The 22,599-nt window shown below is 39.1% G+C and overlaps 1 pseudogene; it reads right to left on the bottom strand.

Annotated features, from left to right (window-relative positions):
- The window catches only part of LOC101392542 (peroxiredoxin-5, mitochondrial pseudogene), a 47,226-nt pseudogene that overhangs the window by 14,725 nt on the left and 9,902 nt on the right, over positions 1-22,599 (bottom strand).

Below are 22,599 nucleotides of genomic sequence, written 5' to 3' on the forward strand. Positions count from 1 at the left end.
AACAATGAATGCACATTCTTTAGGGGGTCTCAGGAAGCAACACAACCCTATTTCCTGGCCTGGAGATCCCTCATTATATTGCTTCACAGAAGACTAGACGTTCCCCTTCTCAGGCTAGCCTATAGATATCTGAGCCATATGGGGCCGGAGTTCCCACTATTGGAGGGCTCTTCATAGACACCAGCTCTGTCCATGCAGCCACATCTCCTGCAATGGGAGTTTGGGGGATCCTGTGAAAATGGGAGTTTGGGGGATCCTGTGCTCTCTCCTATTCCTTTACTTGTATGTTGTCATCAATATATATCATTGCTAAACCGTGTGACATTAGCACTGTGGGTCACCGTGTACCTTGCATGACAAATATATAAATTTTTAGTCTTGTAGATGATATAGTCAAATGTCTACTTGTATTTAACTTTTAAGTTTAATTATACATATTTAATGTACATGAGATATGTTAATATAGAAGTGTTGTGTTTTTACACGTATTTGTAAGATATTTTTAATCAAACTCTGCACATGCATTTTTATATTAATGCCTTTGCTATCACTAAAACAGCATTTTGAACCATCTAACACAGTTTTTTTCATACCACTTTATCTTGCTGTCTAGTGTGAGATACTGCAATTTTTATCTCTGTGTATGGTGCTGTCACTGGAAATTTTATCTCAAGTCCCAGCTTTAGAACATTTGGTTTTTTATTCATCCTGAGAGTGCATATATGTGATCTCTATTGCTTTTTCAATAGATTTTGAAAAGGCTTGTTTAAAGTGACAACTGCAGTAGAAACAGCTAGGTGTCCACCAAAAATTCATGCTCTACCTTGCACTGTTTAGATTTATCACTAGAAAGTAGCTTCCTAGCTGGAATTACGTATTCCAAGCTCCTCCCAACTAGGTGATGCCATGTGCCTAGTTCTTGCCAGCGAAATATTAGCAGGAGCAGCGTGCATCACTTCTGGGGTGGAAGTCTTATAGAGGGAAGTGCCTTTACCACACTCTTTTCACCCAGCTGTGGACTGGTCAGCAAACTTTTTATGTAAAGGGCCAGACTGTAATATTTTAGGCTTTTTTGGCTATGTGGTCTCTGTTGCAAGTACTCAATTCTGCTGCTGTGATGTGAAAGTACACATAGACAACATTTCAACCAAAGGGCATGGATGGCTGTGGGCTGTGCTTTGCTGACTCCTGCCTCAGAGGTTCGTGGAGGCATCAAACAGAAGGAATCTGGATTCCTGAATCACTGCTGGAGGAAAGTCTCTGGCCATCTGGGAACGACTGCAGTTTGCTATTAATCTGGCAAGAACTAAACTTTCATTGTGTTAAATAATGAAAATTTGGGGATTTGGGAATTTTTTTGTTGCAGATTCCAGCATTGCCCTAACTAATAGAAAATCCAACATGATATTTGGAGACATCCCCACAGAAATTATTACTAAATGTGCATTATACGTATTTGCTTGCTTTAAAAAAGCCACACACACATAGATTCTACCAGATGGCCATTATAAGCATTCAAACTAGAAGGTTGTTTCAGGCTAATATGCTTTCTCCAAACAGTACTTTTACTGTTCAAAATAATGTACATAGCAGTGTACTCTGCAATGTAGTAGATTTTGTTAAAACTCAAATACAAGGTGACTCCTTTTCTGGGGAATAATTTTAGGGAAAAAACTTACTCTATATTTCAGTAGATGTGGCTGATTACTTTTACAGTTTTTCTGGTAACCAGGTTTTGGGAACTGAAGGATGTAATGTCAGGGAGAATTGCGTCAAAGTCTGGGTGAAATTAAATAATTTCTATTTCTCAATGAGAATCTGTGCTTTATAGTGGAAAGAACATAGACTTTGAATTTGGATAGACTTTGGTTAAATATTGGGTCCGTCTTAAGACAACTTATTTAGCCTCTCTTAGCCCAAGATTTTACCTAGAAGTGTGTAACCTAAGCTCATGGAAATGCTTTGAATATTAGCTGAGGTAATATGCACATAGTGTTAGTTAACCAGGGGACACATAGCTCATTCACTTTGTCTCCATCTTATCTGGTCTTCATGATTGCACACCCTCTGAGAATAAAGGAAAATCATAATTTTTCATCTAATTGGGTTTAAAACAGCATGATGCAACAATATAGAAAGTACTGTTAGAAAGAAGATTCTAAATATTTAATGATTAGTATAGGGCAGACATAAGCTAATCAGAGGGGACCCCCTGAAGCAACAGATGTCCTCAAAAGCCAGTGCAACCAAAAGAGGGGAGGGGGCCAACTCAACACCCATCCTGTCTTGAGAGGGTTTTTAGTATCTTCAGGGAAAAATAATTAGGGTCTCCGATTTCTGCCACCATCCTTCTACTCTCCAAGATGGCATTTTATACAAGAGTTGTATGGAGAGGGCTGGAGGAGTAAATGGACTCGATTGACCATATGCTGGACCTTGAGGAAAAGAATCCATTCCCTGGGTTTCTGCTGGTGTCTTGGGGTTGGGATGATTTTTCTTGGATGCTTCAGGAACCAGTGGTCTTCAGGTGCCTCAGCACGGCCTCAGCTTTCATGGTGTTGGGAATCTTCTCTGAGGTCTGGCTGTGTTTTCTCTTTGGCCCAGGCCCCGGTGATATGGCAAATCTCTACAACAGCCCACTCTGGCACTCAGTCACACTTGCACATACTTCTGGTTTTATCCACATATCATGGTAACAAAAGACAACTTTGTTTCCCTTTACATAAACAAAAAACTGTCAGCAGGATCATTTGATGGGTGGTCTAGAGTAGGTTGGGGAACAACAGCTCTCGGCATTCGTGTGTTTGGAGCTCTCTAAATGGATCAAAGCAAAATCCATCTGCCTTTGAAGTTACCTCAACTTATCTGAATGTTTCTAAAGCCACTCTTTACTCTCAAGGTTGAGTGAAATGGAATAAAGAGAAAATGGCAAACTAGTGGGTGCCTTTCTCTGTCTTCCCTCTTTTGCTTCCCTTCCTTTCCTTCATTTTCCTAGAACCAATATATCTGGTTTATCTCTTGTTTCTATTTGTAATGTCTCTCTTTTTTCTAACTCCAGCTTCAGGGTTAATCAATCTTGAAAGGAACTCTACAAATTGTTTTGCCTGGCCCAGCCTTTATATATTAAATGGCAGCTCATAGAATTTATAAAATACTTTCTTTAACAAAAAGCCATCTCAATCCTATTATATTTTATTTACTCTGGCATGCTGTTAACAATATGTCAGTGCTTCTCACTCTCTTTTTTTCATTATTCTTCCCTAAAGAGCCATTTTAGACATTTGTTTCCTAATCTGGGTTCCTGCCTAAAGCCAATCTCTCTATGTCCACCCTAGATCCCATCCTTCTTGCCAGCTCCTGGATATGGCACTTTCTGGTCTCTCCTCTCTTTCTTACTTCATTCATTTTTCTGTTTACTGGAACATTCAAATCAGTGTACAAAGATGATTTAAAAATAATCCTTAAAAATCTTTCTGTTTACCCTAATTTCCCCCTGCAAGTGTCCAATTCCTTCGTTTGCTACAATTTCAGCAAAAATTCTCCAAAGAGTTCCTTATTTTGTGTTTCTAATTCCTTCGTCCTCCATTCTCTCTTAACTCAAATTAGACCTTGGCCCCACATCTTCACTCAAAATTCTTTCTTGTCGCTGAACAATTTCTTTCCAAAGTCTCCAATTACTTTCTTATTGCTAAATTCTATTGTCAATGATGAGTTCCTATCTTATTTGACTTATCAACAGCATTTGACATAGTTAATTACTCCTCTTCCTTGATCTTTTTTTCCACTTTGTTTCCAGGATATCACATTCTCTTAATTTTCCTTCCATGTCGCTGGTTGTTCCTTCTCAGGTTTTATTGTATCTTCTTTCTCCCTAACCTCTTAATACAGAAGTGCCTCAGGTTGCCTTCTCTATACTCACCCCTCTGGTAATCTCATTGCTTAAATGCCATCTATATGACGGTAACTCTCTAAATTATATTTTAAACCTAGATCTCTGTAATTAACTCAGTACTTATATATCCAAACGTGAATATGTAAGCTTCATGTTGCCCATACGTGAAACCCAGAACCTGCCATTCACCATCTCACGTGATAGCACCTCTGTCCTACCAGTGGCTCAAGCCAAAATCTTGGCATCAGCCCATGATTCCTCTCTTTCTGTTACACACAACATCCTATCTGCTGGGAAATTCCGTTGGCTTTTTCTCCAACATGTGTACAGAATCCCCATTGCTACCACTCTGGTTGGAGCCACCATTATCTTATCTTGGATTTTTGCAATTGTCTCCCTACTCTTAACCCTTCTCACACAATACAGCCTATTCTCAATACACCAGACAGAGTGATTATTTAAAATGTAAATCATGTTACTCCTTTGTTCAGTATCCTGCAAAAGCTCCACATTTCAGAGTAAAATCTAAAATTCTTAGAGTGGACTATAAGCCCCTCTGTAACCTGGCCTCCCTCCCTCCTCCCCTCACTCAATCCACTCTGGCCACAGTGGCCTCCTCGGACACTCCTGCAACAAACCAAGTACGCTCTTGCTTATGACTTTTGCTTTGGCTATTACCTTTGCCTAAAAATTTCTTCTCCAAAATAGTTGTATGGATAATTCCCTCACTTCCAAATCTTTTTGTCTTAAGTCCCTGCTGATTGAGGCCTTTCCTGAGCACCTGACTTAAAATTGCAACCTACTCACCACTCTGTGCCCCGACAGTCCTAATGCCCCCTTTCACTCTTCCTTATTTTTTCATGGCATTTTTTACCTTCTAAGATACTATGGCAGAGACCCTTAGTGCTCCTCAAACATCTATGTGCTACTCTGGATTTCTCAGCTTCCCCTACAATTTGTGTAGGGACATATGACCAATTTTGGCCAATTAATATAAGCAGAAGTAATATGTGCCATTTCTTAGTCAAGGCAGTCTTTGCCTCTTCTATTTTTCTCTTCTTTTGCCTCTTAGTACAGTGACTTTAGATGTTACTTTACAGATAGGATAGCCCCAATAGCCCCAAGATGGATGAGGGCACCCAGCACATAACACACTGTGGTATGAGGGAAAATAAGCCTTTTTGGTTATGCCACTGAGATATTTGGGTATTTATTTTGTAACAGCTAGTATTGATTACTTATATTAATACAATTCTATAATATATGTTTATTTTTTTTATAAAAAATATGTTTTTTTTTTTATTGTCTTTCCTTCTCAACTAAAATGTAAGGACCATTACGATGAGCGTGTTTGTCTCTTTCGTTCATTGAGTTATCCTAAGTGCCTAGATCAGTGCCTGGCAAATAGTAGACACTCAATAAGTATTTGGAGAATGAATGGATAAACTAGAAAAAATATGATTTTCATGTGTCTTCCTTGCTCTGAGCAAGCTCTAAGTATCTTTTTTCCTCCTAGCTCATGTAGGTCTATTTCACGTAGTCATTTGATTAAGTGGGGTCTTCTGGAGGTGATGAGGATATTTGAAATGGGATGTAGGGGATAAGGGAATCCACAGGTAATTTTAGCTTTATTCATCTCTTTCCACCATGAAATGTAAAAAACTGTCATCACACTCTAGGCAGAATGGTTTAGAACGGGCCGCAGACCTTGCATTTGTGAACTAACCACAGGTAAACCTCCAAGACAATTTCATACTCCAAATTAGATGCTCTCTTGCAGCAAACCCCAATTCCCAACTTGTAGTACTGTACACATCAGTGAAATCCAGATATGTGTACGAAATTCTATCAAAACAGCAGCACAAGGTTTTATTGGAAGGTTTGCCCTGCAGCACTGTGAACAGGTGGGCTCGCTGCGAGAGGCCCTACCTGCTGCATCAGCTTCGTGTCCAGCCAAGACACAGCTGCACCTTCCACACTTTGGCGTCTGTCAGGCTTCAATGGTGGGAAGTTGACTTGAGTTTGAAACTTTTGCTGAATGTAGGCTCTAGCGAACTTTTCAACTCTAAAGATTGAGGTCTTTGTGGTGCCATTATAGGACAGAATGTCCCTATCCTTCTGTCTCCTTAACAATATGGGTTATACGATAAAAGAACATACACTCTCATGGTGATTATTAGTAGTGTTCAAGTTGCCAGATTAGGCCCAAGAAGGAGTCATTCCTGCTAAGCCCCACATCAGCAAACCAAAATGTAACTAAGTTTCTATGCTGGGCTCTCCCAGAAGGAAGGCCTAGCTCAACCAATCAGCACTTGCCTGCTCAGCTCAAGTTACCCAACCAGCTCCAAGGCTTCCCTTTGCTCCATATAGGGGATGGAACCCTGCTGTAACCAGATGCCCAGCGTAACTTCCTCGTTCCTGCTCACTTTGGCCTATAAAAATCTCTTGTCTTGTACAGCTCTTTAGAGCTCCTTTCTATCTGCTAGTTTGGATGCTGTCCAATTTATGAGTCACTGAATAAAACCAATAGGATCTTTAAAATTTATTCAGTTGAATTTTATTCCTGAACAGTAGTAACAATACCTTTTTCTATATTTGTAATAATACATTACAAAGCACTTTCACATATATTGTCACTTTTGATTCTTGAACGAGGGCCTAGAACAGTCCCTGCTACATAGGAAGCACATAACAATATTTGTTGAGGAAATGAATAAATAAATAAAAAGCTTTTAAAGATAAACTACAGCAGGGAAAAAAGGCAACTTGTGCATTTGGATCTTTCGTTTCATCATCTGGAGTCATCCTTGACATTTTCTTTCTTAACAGATATATGCACACCCCACCCTCCCAATCTTATTTATTATTTATAAATATCTTTAAACTAGTGACCCCTAAGAAAATGATTAGGAAGGATTATGGGCATGCACAGTGGGTTAGACAGAACTTAAATTCATCTTTGCTTTATTATTGCTGCTGCTACTTGTTCTATTAGCAGACACAAGTGGCTTTGGAGTAGAATTTCTTTGTTCTGGGAAGAATCCCTTGAATGGCCCCTTCCAGTATGTAGATGTCCGAAGAGAATAACTGATTGCTCTAAAGGAGTAAGTGATATTACCTCTTTATTTTGACTTGAAATTTACTGCCCTTCTCAGCAGGCTTATGTATTTAAAGCTTCTCCTTTGGGACTAAGTAAGTCAATTTGCTCTTAAAAGGAGGAGAATTGAGCCCTCCAGTTTTCCTTTTTTGAGATTCACTGCATTTAACCACGGATGAATAGATGTTTTGGCCTGACGCTGATTCTGAGGAAAGTACACCAGGACCTCCAGAGGGATCCCACTGCGAAGGCAGCGAGTAGCCTTCTGCACTGGTTACCGGAGGCTCAACAGGAGGGCCTCCCCCGTCCAGAGAGCAGGGAGCTCCTACAGACCAAGTGTCCTGGAATGGAGGGAGGGCTTTGGAAACTAGGTGAATTTAAACTAAACTAGTGTAACCTTGAGGATGACAGAGGTGTGAGCTACCAGCAAGACCAGCAGTCTGACACATAGGCGTCTGAAACACCGGTCCTTCTTCCATCAGTTACCAGAAGGCTAACACCAGATCTGACTGGAAGGTTGGGCTGCAGCTGCCGAGAAAATATCATTACATTTGAGCAGAAGGAACCTATCCAGCAAAGCGCTTGTCAGAGTGTCCAAGTGAAGAAAGTGGCCTTTCATTTACAGGCATGGGCAGTGGGGAAGTCTTTGTGCCTCCTAGCTAATAAATGTTCAGTGTAGAAGAATTCCTTGGAAACTTGTTTTAATTGTCTCATACCATCCACTAGCGAGTATATATATATGAGGAGATATTATATTGGTAAATAAGTGATAAGAAATAGGATATATTGGAGTATATGAGGAAGCCATTTGGGTTAAAACTAATTTGGCCTGACCTTGTTTTTCCAAAAGGGTCTGACGTGGCCTGTTGAGCGTGCATTGTATATCTACTTTAAATATTTACTATGTCCCAAAGACAAGAACAATGCCCTTAAAGACGAGGATGTAACTTCCCCCACAGCGGTATTTCTTTAAGGATAAGCATGTCTCCCTAAACTAAGGATTGATTGCTGACCTACTGCACTCACCTTGTGACCACCCACATTGCGACCACCGACCTGCTGTGTTCACCTGGTGGTTGTGCCAGCAAAGCAATCTGATAACTATTGTAAAAGGGACATTTCTATCATATGTGATGCATGCTCTTTGATGGTATATAGCCCTCTGTACGCCCCACTTCTTTGGAGTGCTCCCTTCCTTTATGAAAGGACTCTCCAGGCTATATGGTCCTCAGGGTTGGCTCATAATAAACTCAATCCAATTTTGATTTGTAGATTGGTTATGGATTATTTGCATCAACATATATTAAAGAATTTGATAATAATAATTCTACTAAATGGTAAGGGAGAAAAATGTGGGTTGTTGAGGAATCTAACCTGGTGTGTGAATCAGGGAAAGTTTTCCTGAAGAAGTGAGGTTATGGAATTGGTTTGGGAAAGAGATGAAAATAGCATTCCATGTTGAAGATCCCAAGAGTTTAAGAAAAGTCATAGATTTCCAGAGTAGGAGGAAAAAGGCTGTGAGATATGGCTGGAGAGCCATATTAAGGATTTTGGGCTACATCCAAAGAGAAATGGAGAACCAGGGAAGGAGTGACCCTGGTTAATGTACATTTTAAAGAAAGATTGTTTTTCATTACAAATGTAATTTGGCTATAGTGGGGCAAGGAATTGTGTGTGTGTGTGTGTGTGTGTGTGTGTGTGTGTGTGTGTGTGTAGGGGGGGAGTGTTAGCTAGGCAAAGAGTGGATGAATGAGTCCAATCAGGGGTCATTACTAAAATCCAGGCAGCAATCCGTGGTAGGTTGAACCAGTAAGGGATCTATAGGTTGGAGAGAAGTGAATGAGTTAGAAATAAACATGTAGAAAGAACAGTCCTCAGGGGTTAGTGATTTGACGGAGGTTTGGGAGAGATTTTTCAAAAAGAATGTACCCAAAGCATTCTTCCCTGGTCCTACCTACATGGAGAATGAATATTAAAACTGAAAATGACATCAGGGACTATCCGGTGCAAATTTCTCTTTCATGACAGACATGTCGATATAGCCCAGAGTGGTAAAGGGAGTTGTCCCTCTCCATGTAGCTGCTTAGTTAATGACAGAACTTAAACTTGAACCAGTCACCTGCTTTTTGCATTACATTTCCTTGACTCAATGGAGTAGCACCTTCCCTTTCTTACATACTAATATTCACTTATGGATACTAAATAGTTTTCTAAGCATACGTGCAAAAACACACTGAGGTATTTTTCAACAATGAAGTCCTAACATATTTTTTCCTCTTTGTTTCTCCTAAAATTTTGGGTATTTCCCTAAATGATAATTCAGCTGGCCACTAGACCATTAGTTTACAATATCCATATTAATGGTGTATATGGATTAAATGCTCCACTTAAAAACCAGCCCTCAACTTAGATCTAGTATCTGAAATCTTAAGAAGTCATACTGTGTGTTCACTCAATTTGACAAAGATTTCACACAAATTTTTGGTTGGATGTGACCTTGCTTTACCAGAGCTTAGTCTAACTGATCCTATGTTTCATGTTTTGGGAAAAGCTGCAGCATTGCGTAAACTCGGACATCATTACCATGAAAACTTTAGTATTTCCATCCTGCTATGCTGAATAAATGCCAAGGACTTTAGAACTCTTTTTTGTATAATTCAGCCTCAATACAACCTACTACAAGTTTAATCAAGGGAAACCAAGGGAAAAATGAAATAGATGTTGCTATTCAAATGGCAGCATTTAGATAAAGGGCTGCATAAACATGGACATTTAATTTTATGGAAATTTAAATGAGTTTACTACTCATTGGATAGAAGGTCTGTTAATTAAGGCATGAGTGCCTTGTAAATCCTGCATGAGTGCATATTTGCCACATCCAGTTGTGGCTCACAACAGTCCTTTGTACAAAATGGAGAATAAATCTAAACCAATTAAGATACTGTATGTGTAATTATGAATATTGTAAATGAAATGAGGTGACTATGGATTGTGCATTTTAACATGTGTTAGAAGGACCTGCGTTGCACTAATAATTCTTGGTAACTCTTTGATTATTGCACTCCACTGGATAATGTGCTACTAACTAATCATCTTTTGGACCGGTTAGTATAGTCCCCAGTAAAGAGGTATTATATAAAATCGTATGTAAATCTGGTCTCTGTTCACAGTCAATCATGATGATTTTAGGGAGTATATTCTTCAATTTAGTGTGAAGGAGGGGCTTTGGGATACTAAAGTTGTCAAGGTGTAATCTTTGTATCAGAGACCTCACGATTTTGTGGGGAGACAGACACAGAAATGTGTTTTAATAACTGCTGTTATATCAAAAGTACAGAGAGTACAAAGGAGGTAGCAATTCATTCTAATAAGGGGGGTTATTGGGATTCTTGAACTGGATTTTCAAAGATGGAAGGCATGTCTCAGATGGTGAAAGGCATTTGAATCACCACTACTTTCTTAAATCACCTTTTAAGAAAGGCAAAAGAGCATTTCTTGAGAGGAAATCCAAGTTATCTAGATAATCTTGATGCCGTTAAGAAAAATTATCTAGAATTTAAAAATAAAGCTAAAGGAAAACTGCTTATTTTCTCAATGTTATAACAGAACATTGTCTTATTTGGGGAGGTACTTTGTTTTGATTTACTATTTGCTATTTACTAGGGTCAAACCTGTGTGAAATGCAATGTGTTAACATGTAGACTTTATACTGTAGAGATGCACAAAATTTCTGTTCTGAAGAAAGATGACTCTGAAACTTACGGCTTTATTGCCCAGCAGTGCGATTAAATAGTTTTGCGTGTAACTCAGCAAACATGTTCCAGCATTTTTTCTTTTTTGCCTATTTACACTCAGTCTTTCAAATTTTGCTTCCAACCAGCTTCCCCATCTTGCTGGTTTTCTCGTTAATGAGTTAAATATATCCTTGACGTGTTTTTATTCTATATTCGAAGGATAGTTGTATTGTTAACTTATTGGAAATTATAGTTTGATAAAGCGTACACTGGAATTCATAATTTTGAAGCCATTTACCCATCCCGTATAGGAGTTGGTTCCATCCTACCAAACAGAAGGGAGGATGGCATTCCTCTTCATTTCCTCTTCACTCTCTTTATTCACTTGGATCTCTGGAGAAGCCTCAGAGAGATGATCAGCCCTTCACTAGACTTTATAGGAGCCTTCCATTTATAGAAGTGTCCCAGAAACAGAGCCAATGCAGCTCTTGGCACTGTGTTAGTCATTGGTGAAAGAGAGAGGGAACAGGTATGTTTCGGAACTTTCTTTCTTTTGTTGAAGTGTCCTCTGCAAAGCGTGCCCCATTTCTTAGCTCTAGCCATCAGAATGAAGAACTACTTAAAAGGCACATCTTTGTTGCTTAAGCTCTATTGTCCCATGAAATATCTGGATCTGAGGCAAAAATATGGACTTTGAGACTCCCTTTAAGATATCTTTTTGAGTTAAGATTATAATCCATTTTTTTAGGGGAAGATAGCACTAGAAAGCTTCTTAAGAAAGGACAAAGACAAAAACTGCATTCCAACCCTCTTGTCTGAGACATGGAAACTTCTCAGGGCTTGTTTACTGCTGCTGTTTCTTCCCTGTAAAACAAACAAAAGATGCATTGATTGAATGTTTACCCTGGGCCCGCACCATATTAAACATTGCATTATACAAACATCTATATATAAACATAAATATTATATAAATGTAGCTTGTGAGGTCCGTGTCGTTTTTTGGAAATGATATACTACCTGTCTTGAAATTTAGGATGATGTATTTCTTCATGAAGTAATTTTTCAGGAAACAATCATCAGTGATCTTATTTAAGGCTGAGCCCTGTGGGGCAGTTCACAGCCAGCACATTTTCTACCTTCTGAAGTGGCCTCAGATATGAGGTAGCTGATCTGAAGTCTAGATATAAGCATAGCTGTTCTCATTTTTAAAAAATCCCAAACAAGGAAAATCCAATATTTTAATGGGAAAACATGCAGAACTATTTATTACATGATGGGTGTACATTTAAGTTCTCCCCACTACTACTTTCACTTTTTCTCACAGACTTCATTTTGCTATTCAAAGCAACAGTTTGCTCAGGGCACATTTTATCAGCATTCAGGATGATAATGTACAGTATGCAAATTGGATATGAGAGCCGCTGTTGGAAAAAAAAAGCCAATCTAATTTGGGAATCTGATCTCTATTTGCAGTTACTTACCCATGTCACTGCTGCCCAACATGCATCCTTGGGCCAGATGCATGCTGCCCTGCAGAGCATCGTGACACTCATTGTTAATTTTATAGTCCACTGTAGCACGGAAAAATGGCAGAGGCAGCCTGCAAGCAGAAGGGAGCCAGCTGTGAAGCGGTTAAATGTTTGCCTTCCCCTGTGAATGGTAAGAAAAGTCTTTCTGAGGCAACTACACTGACTTCAGAACTTGAATATTTATGCTACAGAGAAAATCAGCCATAAATTTACATTTTTAACAGCTAGACTACAGTAGAGACGGAAGGGGAGAATAATAATTTTTAAAAAGGCATTGGGCAATAAAATCAATCCTTCATGAAATCAGGCCCAACTGAAATAGATAATTATTGAAAATAGAGGTCCCTTTGCTCTTAATTAAACCAAGTGTTCTTCTTAATACAAGTTGTTTTTAAATCCATCTCTAATCAAATTTGTTCAGGGCTTAACACTATTACAGCAATACCTTGTTTATCTGACTGTGGGGAAATGAGCTGTTCCATAGACGTGAATTTCACAGATAATCAAAGCATACAACCTCAATGCACAAACACTTAAAAAAAAAGGAACTGTTTTGATGAAAACACTCCTAAAATGTATTATATAACACCTGCTGTCTTAAATAGCATATGTCAAATAATTAACTTTTTTTTTTTTTTTTGTGAGGAGGACTAGCCCTGAGCTAACATCTGATGCCAATCCTCCCCTTTTTTCTTGAGGAAGAGTGGCCCTGAGCTAACATCTGTGGCCATCTTCCTCTACTTTATATGGGACTCCGCCACGGCATGGCTTAACAAGCGGTGCGTCGGTGCGCGCCTGGGATCTGAACCTGTGAACCCAGGGCCGCGGCAGCAGAGCACGTGCACTTAACCGCTTGTGCCACTGGGCCAGCCCCATTAACTTTTTCTTAATGTAGTCAATATTTCCCCAGAATTACCACATGGGACCAGGAATTGGGCAGGGAATAAAAATGAAGTTATAGTAACAGCAAGAAATTCTTTCTTTGACTCTAGCCTCTTTTATTTTTCTTCCCTAATGATTTCTAAAAGTACCTAAAGGGTGAGTCCTATGTTCTGAGGGAAAAAGGGACAATTCTTTTCCAATACTCCATGGTATCTTTTTCTGTTCCTGATCTCTTGGGTGATGTGGACAGTTGAATGCTCCTCAACTCTGCCACTGCTACTGGTCCTGCTATCACGTGTCTATATCTGTCCCCCAGGCATTGTCACCTATAACTCTCAAACTGTCTAGCTGCGGGGAGTTGACACGTCACTACAGTGACTGTTACCCTTTGATGCTTCGTGGCTGGCCGCTGCTTCTGCCACCCATGAAGAAGTGAAGGCCATGATACCAGTTCCCCCTGGGTGACTTGCTGACTCTGGTGCCACTTCCCGTGATGTCTGAAAGCTCCTTCTGTGGCAGGGTCACATCTCTGAAGCTGCTCTTTAGAAGTGGGGAGGATATTTTTCCTTACTTTTGAGTTATTTTGCTCCTAAGAACTAACGGAGATCGTTTATGGAAATAGGTCTCTTGTTTCTTTCTTGCGGTCTTGTTGTTCCTTAAGAAAAGAAAGTTCAAGGATATGTGGCTAAAGGATAATATAAGTAACAGACACGTGGGGTGCCCTAAATAATCTTTTCTCTAGAATGCTCTAAGATTGTTCTTTAAAATAGATAATCTGTGTGTACCACAACAACCCTTCTGATGTGCCCACATGTGGCTGAATCTCAGTGGGAACATGACTTAGGCTCAAATCACTACAGGATCACCTGAGAGTTGCTATTATTAGGACAAATTAGCTTTTTACTGGGTAGCTAAATAGTGGTTAGATGCCTACTTCTTTATTACCAGGCTGTCAACTGTAAGTGTGTCGGCACCTTTTAGTCCTCCCACCTCTAATTGCCTGTTTGCAATCTATTATGATTTGACAACACAGCTAACCAAGGTTGGTGGTACTTTACATGAAACATAAGTCTATAAAGTATGATGAAAGATCTTACTGTGGTAGCTTACAACGTTTTTGAAATCATACCATTTTTAGCAGCATACGCGAAGTAATCAAAAGCCTCCCAAAACAGTTTTAAGATTAGATTTAATTACAACACAAATAGTACTTCAGTATAATGTCCTACAAAATACCCACAATTATCTCTCTGTTTCCTGGACCCATTTAAACACATTGTCACTGTATTGTTTTCTTTAGAACCATTCATTTCCCTTACCTCGTTCTCTTATACCTTTTCGTATTCTGGTAAACATAAGACCTTTCTTTGAAACATGTAGTTTTATATGGCTCTAACTCATGGCAAAGGACCCACTCAGCTCAGCCTTCCGTATGAAAGACATCTCTGAAGCAGTATGTCTTTAAGGATGGCTTAAGACCCAGTAAGACCAAAGTATAGTTGCCTACTTTGAAGGGAGCCACACCAGGGTGCTGTGGCACACTGATTGAGAACTGTGCTGCTGCTTCTATCAGGCTGCCATCCAGCTTGCTAGGCATAGACATCAGGGTTGTGCATCTGTCCCCATAGTTTCTCAGAGGCCTGATCTACATATGTTCACATTCTAGGCATGCTGAAATGTTGCCCTACATCCTGCATCTGGATAAATACTGTCTCTAGACTACATGATATCTAAGATCTGTTTCAACTCAAACTGTTTATGTTCTAGAGTCAGAGGCTGGCTGCTCCCATGAGAACTTCAGGACTGCTCTTGGACCTCTAATGTCTTTTCCAGGCCATGCATTTATAATAAACTTGCTCCCTCACCTTCCTTCTAATCTCTCCATGACCTTTCCTTTACTTGCTCTATTTATTCCTTAAGTAATAATTAATAATAGTAATACTTTCTGGGTCAAGAGAAGGAAAACTTGATATCTTTCTTTTCAAACCATCTTTATATAGCTCAATCTTTTGATATACCAGGCTTCTGCATGGATCTTGGAAAAATTGAGAAAATATAAGTAAAGATTAAAACTTCATTTTAACCACATCCCCTCTGCATTCCCAAACATTCCAAAAAAAAAAAAGAACAGAAGATATACAATTTCTGTGTGTCCCTCAATATTTTCCCCCACAATGGGGAGGATTGTATGAACTACTTACTGGATGGCTATGGTTTCTGTGTTAGTTTCCTGGGGTGGCTCTAACAAGTGACCATAATCTGGGTGGATTAAAACAACAGAAATATATTCTCTCATAGTTCTGGGGGCTAGAAGTCTGAAATCAAGGCATCAGCAGGGCTGTGCTCCCTCCGAAGGCTCTAGGGAAGAATCTTTCCTTGCCTCTTCCTAGCTTTTGGTGGCTACCAGCAATCCTTGGTGTTCCTTGGCTTGTAGCTACATCACTCTAATCTCTGACTCTGTGGTCACATGGCCTTCTTTCTGTGTGTGTCTGTGTATCTTCTGTGTCTTGGTCTCTTTCAATCCAGTCTGGCAGTGTTTCTGCTGATATAAAATTCTCAAACATCTTGTCAGTTTTCCATGCAATTAACAGAGTGTAAGCCATCAGACAAGAGGGCTCTCCACAAATCTTTCCTGGATAAGCCTGTTTTTATTTCTGGCCTCTGTTGGGATGGTTGGTTGGTTGGATCCGTTAGTCACAAGCTTTTTCCTTCCAACAGGAGGTTGTCCAGCTACACCCTGTGAGACTGGAAATTCAATTTGTGTGGTAATGTAGCCACTGATAGGATGAGTCTCTGGGTTTGGTTCTCAGAAATCTGAGGCCCTCAGCTACAGGAGTAAAGAATTTCTTTCAGGGCAAACACAGAACATTTCAGGTCATTTATGTTGCAGTTGAACTGGGAAGTGGAAGCTCTGAACTCATCCTTTTTTTTCCGCACTTCCTCCAGTGCAGTTAGGAGCAATGAGTCACTTTCATTATTATATTTATTAGTTTGAAAAAAATGTTCCGTGGTATGAAATACATGGTCACCCAGAAGCTTACCTTTCATAGATATTTGATTGGTGTTCTCCAATGGTGATATTTTGCCTATCTCTATTCCCACATCACGCCAAGGACTCTCAGCACCATCTTTAACATTGGAAATAGAGTCATTAGTGCCTTTAAAACTAATTAGTTTGGAGAACCAGTATCAGAATCCCCAGAACCAATTCAGAAAACTCACCCTTAAGATTCTGTTCCTCTAGAATCACTCCCAGCACCAAAATCTGTACCAGTCAGGGTTCTCCAGAGAAACAGAACCAATAGGATATATGTATTAAGAGGTTTATTTCAAGGAATTTGCTCCCACAATTGTAGGGGATGACGAGTCTGTATATTGCAGGGCAGGCTGGCAGGCTGGAAAGTCTTGGGCAGGAATTGGTGTTGCAGTCTTGAGGAAGAATATTTTCCTTCTCAGGGAAATCTCAGTTATTTCCCTTTGTGTCCCTCTGACTCATTGGATGAGGCCCACACACATTATCGAGAATAATCTCCTTTACTTAAAGTCAACTGATTGTATGTGTTAACCACATCTCGATTAGTGTTTGATTGAATACCTAAGTACCATGGCCTGGCCAAGTGGACACATAAGACTAACCACAGTTGCAGAGCAGAGAGTAGAGGTGTCAAGAGAAGAAGGCCCACCACAGCAGTCCAGGCCTCCTGCTGTACTTCCAGGGTCTCACTGCTGTTCCACGTAGGGCAGAGCACACAAAGGTATTCGGACAGCAGAGCACAGAGGTTAGCAAACTCTACTGGGAAGAAGGGGAGGAGTGGCTGTGAACATACATTGACTTTTTTCTTATAAACCAATTTGTAGTCTTTTCCTATAACAGTGCAGAGGATTTATGAAAAGAACAAGGAAAACAACACCCCCCCCCCCGCATATGTAGTTTCTCCAGCAAGCATACATATGATTCCAGTTAAAATGCCTGCCAGCTTTCTGCTGACGCACCTCTCCCCAGAAATTTTTGGTTTAACAAGCCCAACAAATGATCCTTTTAAAGCTCTGTCCTGCTAACACAACTATTTTGATAGTGGCCCACGTTCTATTGATTTCTTCTGAGGGACTATGGGTGATCATTAGTAGATCTATAATGCATTGGCTCCAGGCTCCCAATGAAAATTTTTCCCTGGGTCCGTATTCATGCCCTAAGTTTGTACAGCACGTTTCCATGTTAAAGAGCTTCGCATACATTTCCGTCTTGATTATCCCTCTTCCTCTCTCGAGACTCTGCCTCCCTGAATTTCTCTCCCTCCATCATTCTGCCTCCCACCCGCCCTCTTGTCTTTAGTTCTTCTTCTCAACCCCTCAGCACTCTTAGTCTGTCTCCCTATCTCTTTCTCTTTCCCTTCTGGACTCTTTTGAAACTGACCGCAATGAGATGTTTTTGCTTTTCAGTAAATGTTGGTTTAGGTTTCTTGATATATGTTTTAAAACTGTCTGAGTTGATGGTTTATGTTTTATTTTTATTTGGAAACTAAATTAATAATATTTTGTTGATTTTTCTTGCTTGTGTCTGCTACCTTCTCTTGCTTGTTGTCATGTGATAGCTTTCTACTTTATCTTGACGAAAGTCTGTTCTCTCCTTATAAAACCTGGGCTGCCTTATGCGTTGGCAGAGTGGGCACAGGGCTGAGAGTCCACGGCAATTTCAGCGGCTGGTGAAGATATTTTAGTATCAGAGGGAAAAAAGTGAATGCAGTCCAGCCTGGATTATATTCATCTTTGTGCTAATACAGTGATAAAATAAAGCATATAAATATATAGACACACACTTTATTCGTATATAAATATAGTAAATATAAATATATAGATACACTTATATATACATAAAATGGAGGAAGGGGCCCACAAAAGCACAGGTCCCTAGAGCCCATGGAAGGTATAATGCAACCCTGGATAAAACAAACAAAGTTTTAAAAACACACAGACAGGACTGAGTTACTCTGCTCTGTAAAGACTCGTCTATGGCTTCTTGTTACATTTAGGATAGAGACCAAAATCCTTCCATGTAATTGAAGCTTTTCACCCTTCAGCCTTATTTTATATCTTTTTCCCTCAAAATCACCATTTTATTAAATCGGTACTTTCAGTTTCTGGACAAACCTCACCTTTTCCACCTCTGCCTGGAACATTCTCCCCCTGTTAGTCTTTTGTTTTTCTGTCTATTCTTTTGGCTTCAGTATAAATGCTACTGACTTAGGAGACCCTTCCCTGTCACTTAATCTAAATTAGAGCCTTTTTCATAATGTCCAAACCATAATTTGAATGGTGTACTATTGAGCACCTAGTTATTTGGTGATTATTAACTTAATATTCACTCTCCCATTCCACTGTATGGTTTATGAAGGAAAGGGTGTTGTCCGTTTTGATCACCACTGTAATCTCAGAGCCTAGAACACTGCCAGGCACAAGCACTCAGACAGTATTCGTGGAACAAATTAGTAGCCTTGAATTGATTAAATGCACTAATACATTTGAGAATTTTTAAGGAAAACTAAACTAAAATGTTTCATCATACTTAAATTTTTGTACAATGACCTCTAATTTCCTTTTATTTTTACTCACCTTATTATTAGAAATGGTATTAAACATTATACAACTGTGAACTAAAAGTTTAATGGTGGAATTGAAAACTCAGGGACTTTGAAACTCAAAATACATAAAAGTATATTTTAAAATCATATTAATTTTAATTGAATTTCTACTATAATTGAATTATACCTTTTCCTTTTCTTTTCAGAGACAAAGATGTCATTAGAGGCCAGTAGGGTCATTCCTGTGAAACACATACCCCCCTGACATCCTCGACTCTATTAAACATTTTCCAAATAAAATCTCTCACATAAGAGTCCTCCTTGGAATTTATCTCTTACTGAAAGTGACCATAACTTCAGATAGAGGCTGACTTGACCAACCAAAGGACTGTGACTAAGTCTCCTGGTTGACCTGTGTCAGGTAAGCCATCACGGGTCATTGCAGGTAAACCCAGTGCTTTTTATTTGGTTTTGATTCAGTTACTTAAGCAAGCGTCTCTCCTTAAAAAAAAGGGTATCATCTATTTTTTCATATGGATTCCTGTTGAGACTATGTGGCCTTACTTGATGAAGGGTGGACTGGACTTGGCAGGTCTAAGTAAGTTACACCTGATAGAGCTCTGATTTTAAGCAAGGGGTTAGTGAGTACTTCATGGGAAAAAAGTCTCAGCTGCTTCAAGTCTCCTTGGACCTTCTTCCCGGCTCTTGAGACGAAGATTTTCCAAGCCTGGAGGGAAGCTGGAGGGAAAGCTAGGAAGCCACTCAGTGTGCAATACACCAGAGAGAACTCCAATAAGAGTGGGAGGAAGGAGAGAAGAAAGATACTAAAGAGTTTTCCTTTGTGTAAGCTGTTGACTTGTTGGAGCGATTTCAAAAGACATTTCTTTTTCCTTATTTTACAATTTTATTTTATTTTGGTAAGAACATGTCGCATGAGATCTACCCTCGTAACACATTTTTAAGTGTACAGTACATTGCTGTTGACTAGAGGTATAGTGTTGTGCAGCAGATCTCCACAGCTTGTTCGTCTTGCTGTGGATCCTTACCATGACGTTTTTTAAAATTTATTTCTCTGTCTTTTAAAAGGAAGTTTTGTTTCTAAAACAGAAGGCCAGGATTAATCTCAACTCTGTTGTACTAACACAAGGTGGTAAAGTCTGCTTTATTTATAGGAAAACACACACCAGATTGTACCATATGATGAAGTTAAGTGTTGGGGATCTGAAACTTTTAGGAGTAAGGCCAAATAATAAATGCTGTGATAGTTCTCAAGGGTTATTCTCAGGGATAATAAAGCCTGAAGCCACAGAAAGAGGCAGTTTGTTCAAGGCTGACACAGATATAACCCTTCTTTTGCAAGGAGTGAGCTGGGAGTTAGGGTATTTCTCTTCTCAGAAAGAGGTAGGTCACCGCAAGCATGCTGGTCTGGCTTTGATTTGCCTCTGAGATTTAAGGTTGAAGGGTTTTTCCCTTTGGTTGCGGGGCTTCTGCGTTTTTCTGCCCATGTTGGGTTTAGATAAGAAAATGATTCCATCTCATGTCAATTACTTATTGAAAATCTATCCAGCAACACAAAAATCCAACTAACTCAATTAATGATAATTTAAAATATATTGGTCTCATTTTTATTATGAATATCTATGAACAATTCAATAATGTAAATGACTTCATTTATTGCCTATTTTATCTACAAAGAATGTTTTAATTGTAAGAACTTTGCAAATAGTGTTTCTTAAACACTAGACATAGGCTAGGTGTTCTCATCTTTGATAGAGTTTAAAAATAAACTATGTTTTTGTAGCATCTAATCTAAGGCAATATACATTACCGGCTTCCTTACAAAAATGAAGTAAATTCTTTCCCCTGCTGATTAGCCCTGTGGAATTAAGCAATTCATTGGGACTCAGTTTCCTCATCTGTGAAACAATAAAATGATGAGTCAGAATGAGCATTCGATTATATTTTCTCTAAATTACCTTCCAGCTCAATCAGTCTATGATTCTTAGTAATATATCTTCATTTTAACTTAAATTTTTCTCATCGATAAAACACTTAACTGCTCATTTTATAAATATAACTTAAGCTTCTTGAGCTTTTTAATTTAAGCTGCTAAAAAAGCAATGAGAACCCAATTTGGTACAAGTGAACAAAAGTATTCAAATTTGACATATTGCCTTTATAAGTATTAATAAAAAATCAAATGTTATACAATTCCCCACTCTTCAATGATTACAGAATAAGAAAGTACTATTACTGTTTTTCATGCATGTTACTTTTCTCTTTCCAATTACTGTATGAATCACTAGCAAAACAAAAAATTCCCTTTGAGAGAATAAGTTAGCCACTTCCTTTTCTGTTTTATTCAAATAGCAGTAACTATCCATTTTAAAGGAAAGACCTGAAATAAATATCACTGATAGAACTTTAGCATTGGTGCTAAGAATGGGATTTTTACAGATAGATAATTTCTGTAAAATCCATTAGAGTAAAAAGCTATATTTGGGACAGCATAGATTATAATTGCAAAAATATGTACATGGCCCTTTAAATGATCCCAATATTGTAAAATGCCAGATCATTCTGTGAGCTGTAGGAGTCTTAGTCTTTGTGGGTGGAGAAAAAAGAAAGTGACAGTCTGACTACATGATCTGGGAGAAATGGCAATTACAGGTAAAAAAGAAACTATTTCTGTGCTAAATAGGTTAATTTTTGGCAGAGAGACTCTGGGATCCAGTTAAGTTAATGAGGCTTTTCTTGAATTAAACCAAGTTGGTGAGCTTTGCTAAAGCTTTGGAGGCTGTCGGAATTCTGCCAACAATAGATGGGAGGTATCTGAACCGGGAGAAGCAGCATCTCTTGAATAATCAGGCACTGCTTTAAGGAGCATCAAATATCTAAATGAACAGAATCAGAACTTCAATATATATTTTAATGGCTAGGAAAATTGATCAGATCTTTTCTTATTTTTTCTTAAGCCCTTACCATGATATTCATCAAAACAAAGTGTGAAGAAAAAGAGAAAAAAAGCCCTAGCAACGGATGACATAATTATATAAAACCTAAGAGGAAAGAAGGGAGTAGGATCCACGTTTAGTGGTCTGTGCCTCTGCTAGCTAAGGTCTCTCTTTCCAAACTTTGTCTCTTGCTGAGGAAATGTGCCCATAAACGTATGCTCACAGATCATTGTGCAATAAAAGGCCAGGTACAGGCCTGTTTCTAAGCAAAATTGTGAATCAGTTTTAGCCTTGGGATCCCATTTCAACTTCCCTTTCCAAATTCAAGTAATGCGCCCCCCCTTCACATGAACCGACCCCCCCACCAGTCACCCTGTTCCCCAACCTGGCATCTCACCAGGATCTGTTGGCCTGTCATCTCTATTTCATAATTAACAGATTGTACGCATATTGGTAAGAGACCAAAGGGAATATAGCTCCAAAATAGCTCATGCCTTTCACATCCTGTTATTTTCATCAACTATATCAATGGTTCCTAGACTTGTGGATTTTATAGTCCAGTAAAATTTCAACAACAATAACAAAAATGAAAATATGAGGGGAGCGCAGTAAAATAGAGCTATCAGTTCAGTGTTGTTGGATTGATAGGAAGAGAATATGGACACATACACACGCACACATGCATAGTCTATGAGCCAATATATTTGCCCAATGGTACAGAGATGAATGGATATGAGGCAGCTACACAGAGCAAGAGCAGATGCAGCATGTTTCAGTACAGCTTTTCTCTCACCCCTTTTTCTCTATGAGAATATCTATACCCATCTCTATAGGGCATCTAGCCATACTTTCCAAGTTGGTAGAAGCCAGAATTGCCAAAATTGAGAAAGAGGCCCAATCCTTGCTTCACCATAAGCCTTGTGTGGCATTTT

The sequence above is a fragment of the Ceratotherium simum genome, chromosome 1, assembly GCF_057802395.1.
Source record: "Ceratotherium simum simum isolate JZ-2026a chromosome 1, ASM5780239v1, whole genome shotgun sequence".
In the NCBI taxonomy this organism is placed as follows: domain Eukaryota; kingdom Metazoa; phylum Chordata; class Mammalia; order Perissodactyla; family Rhinocerotidae; genus Ceratotherium; species Ceratotherium simum.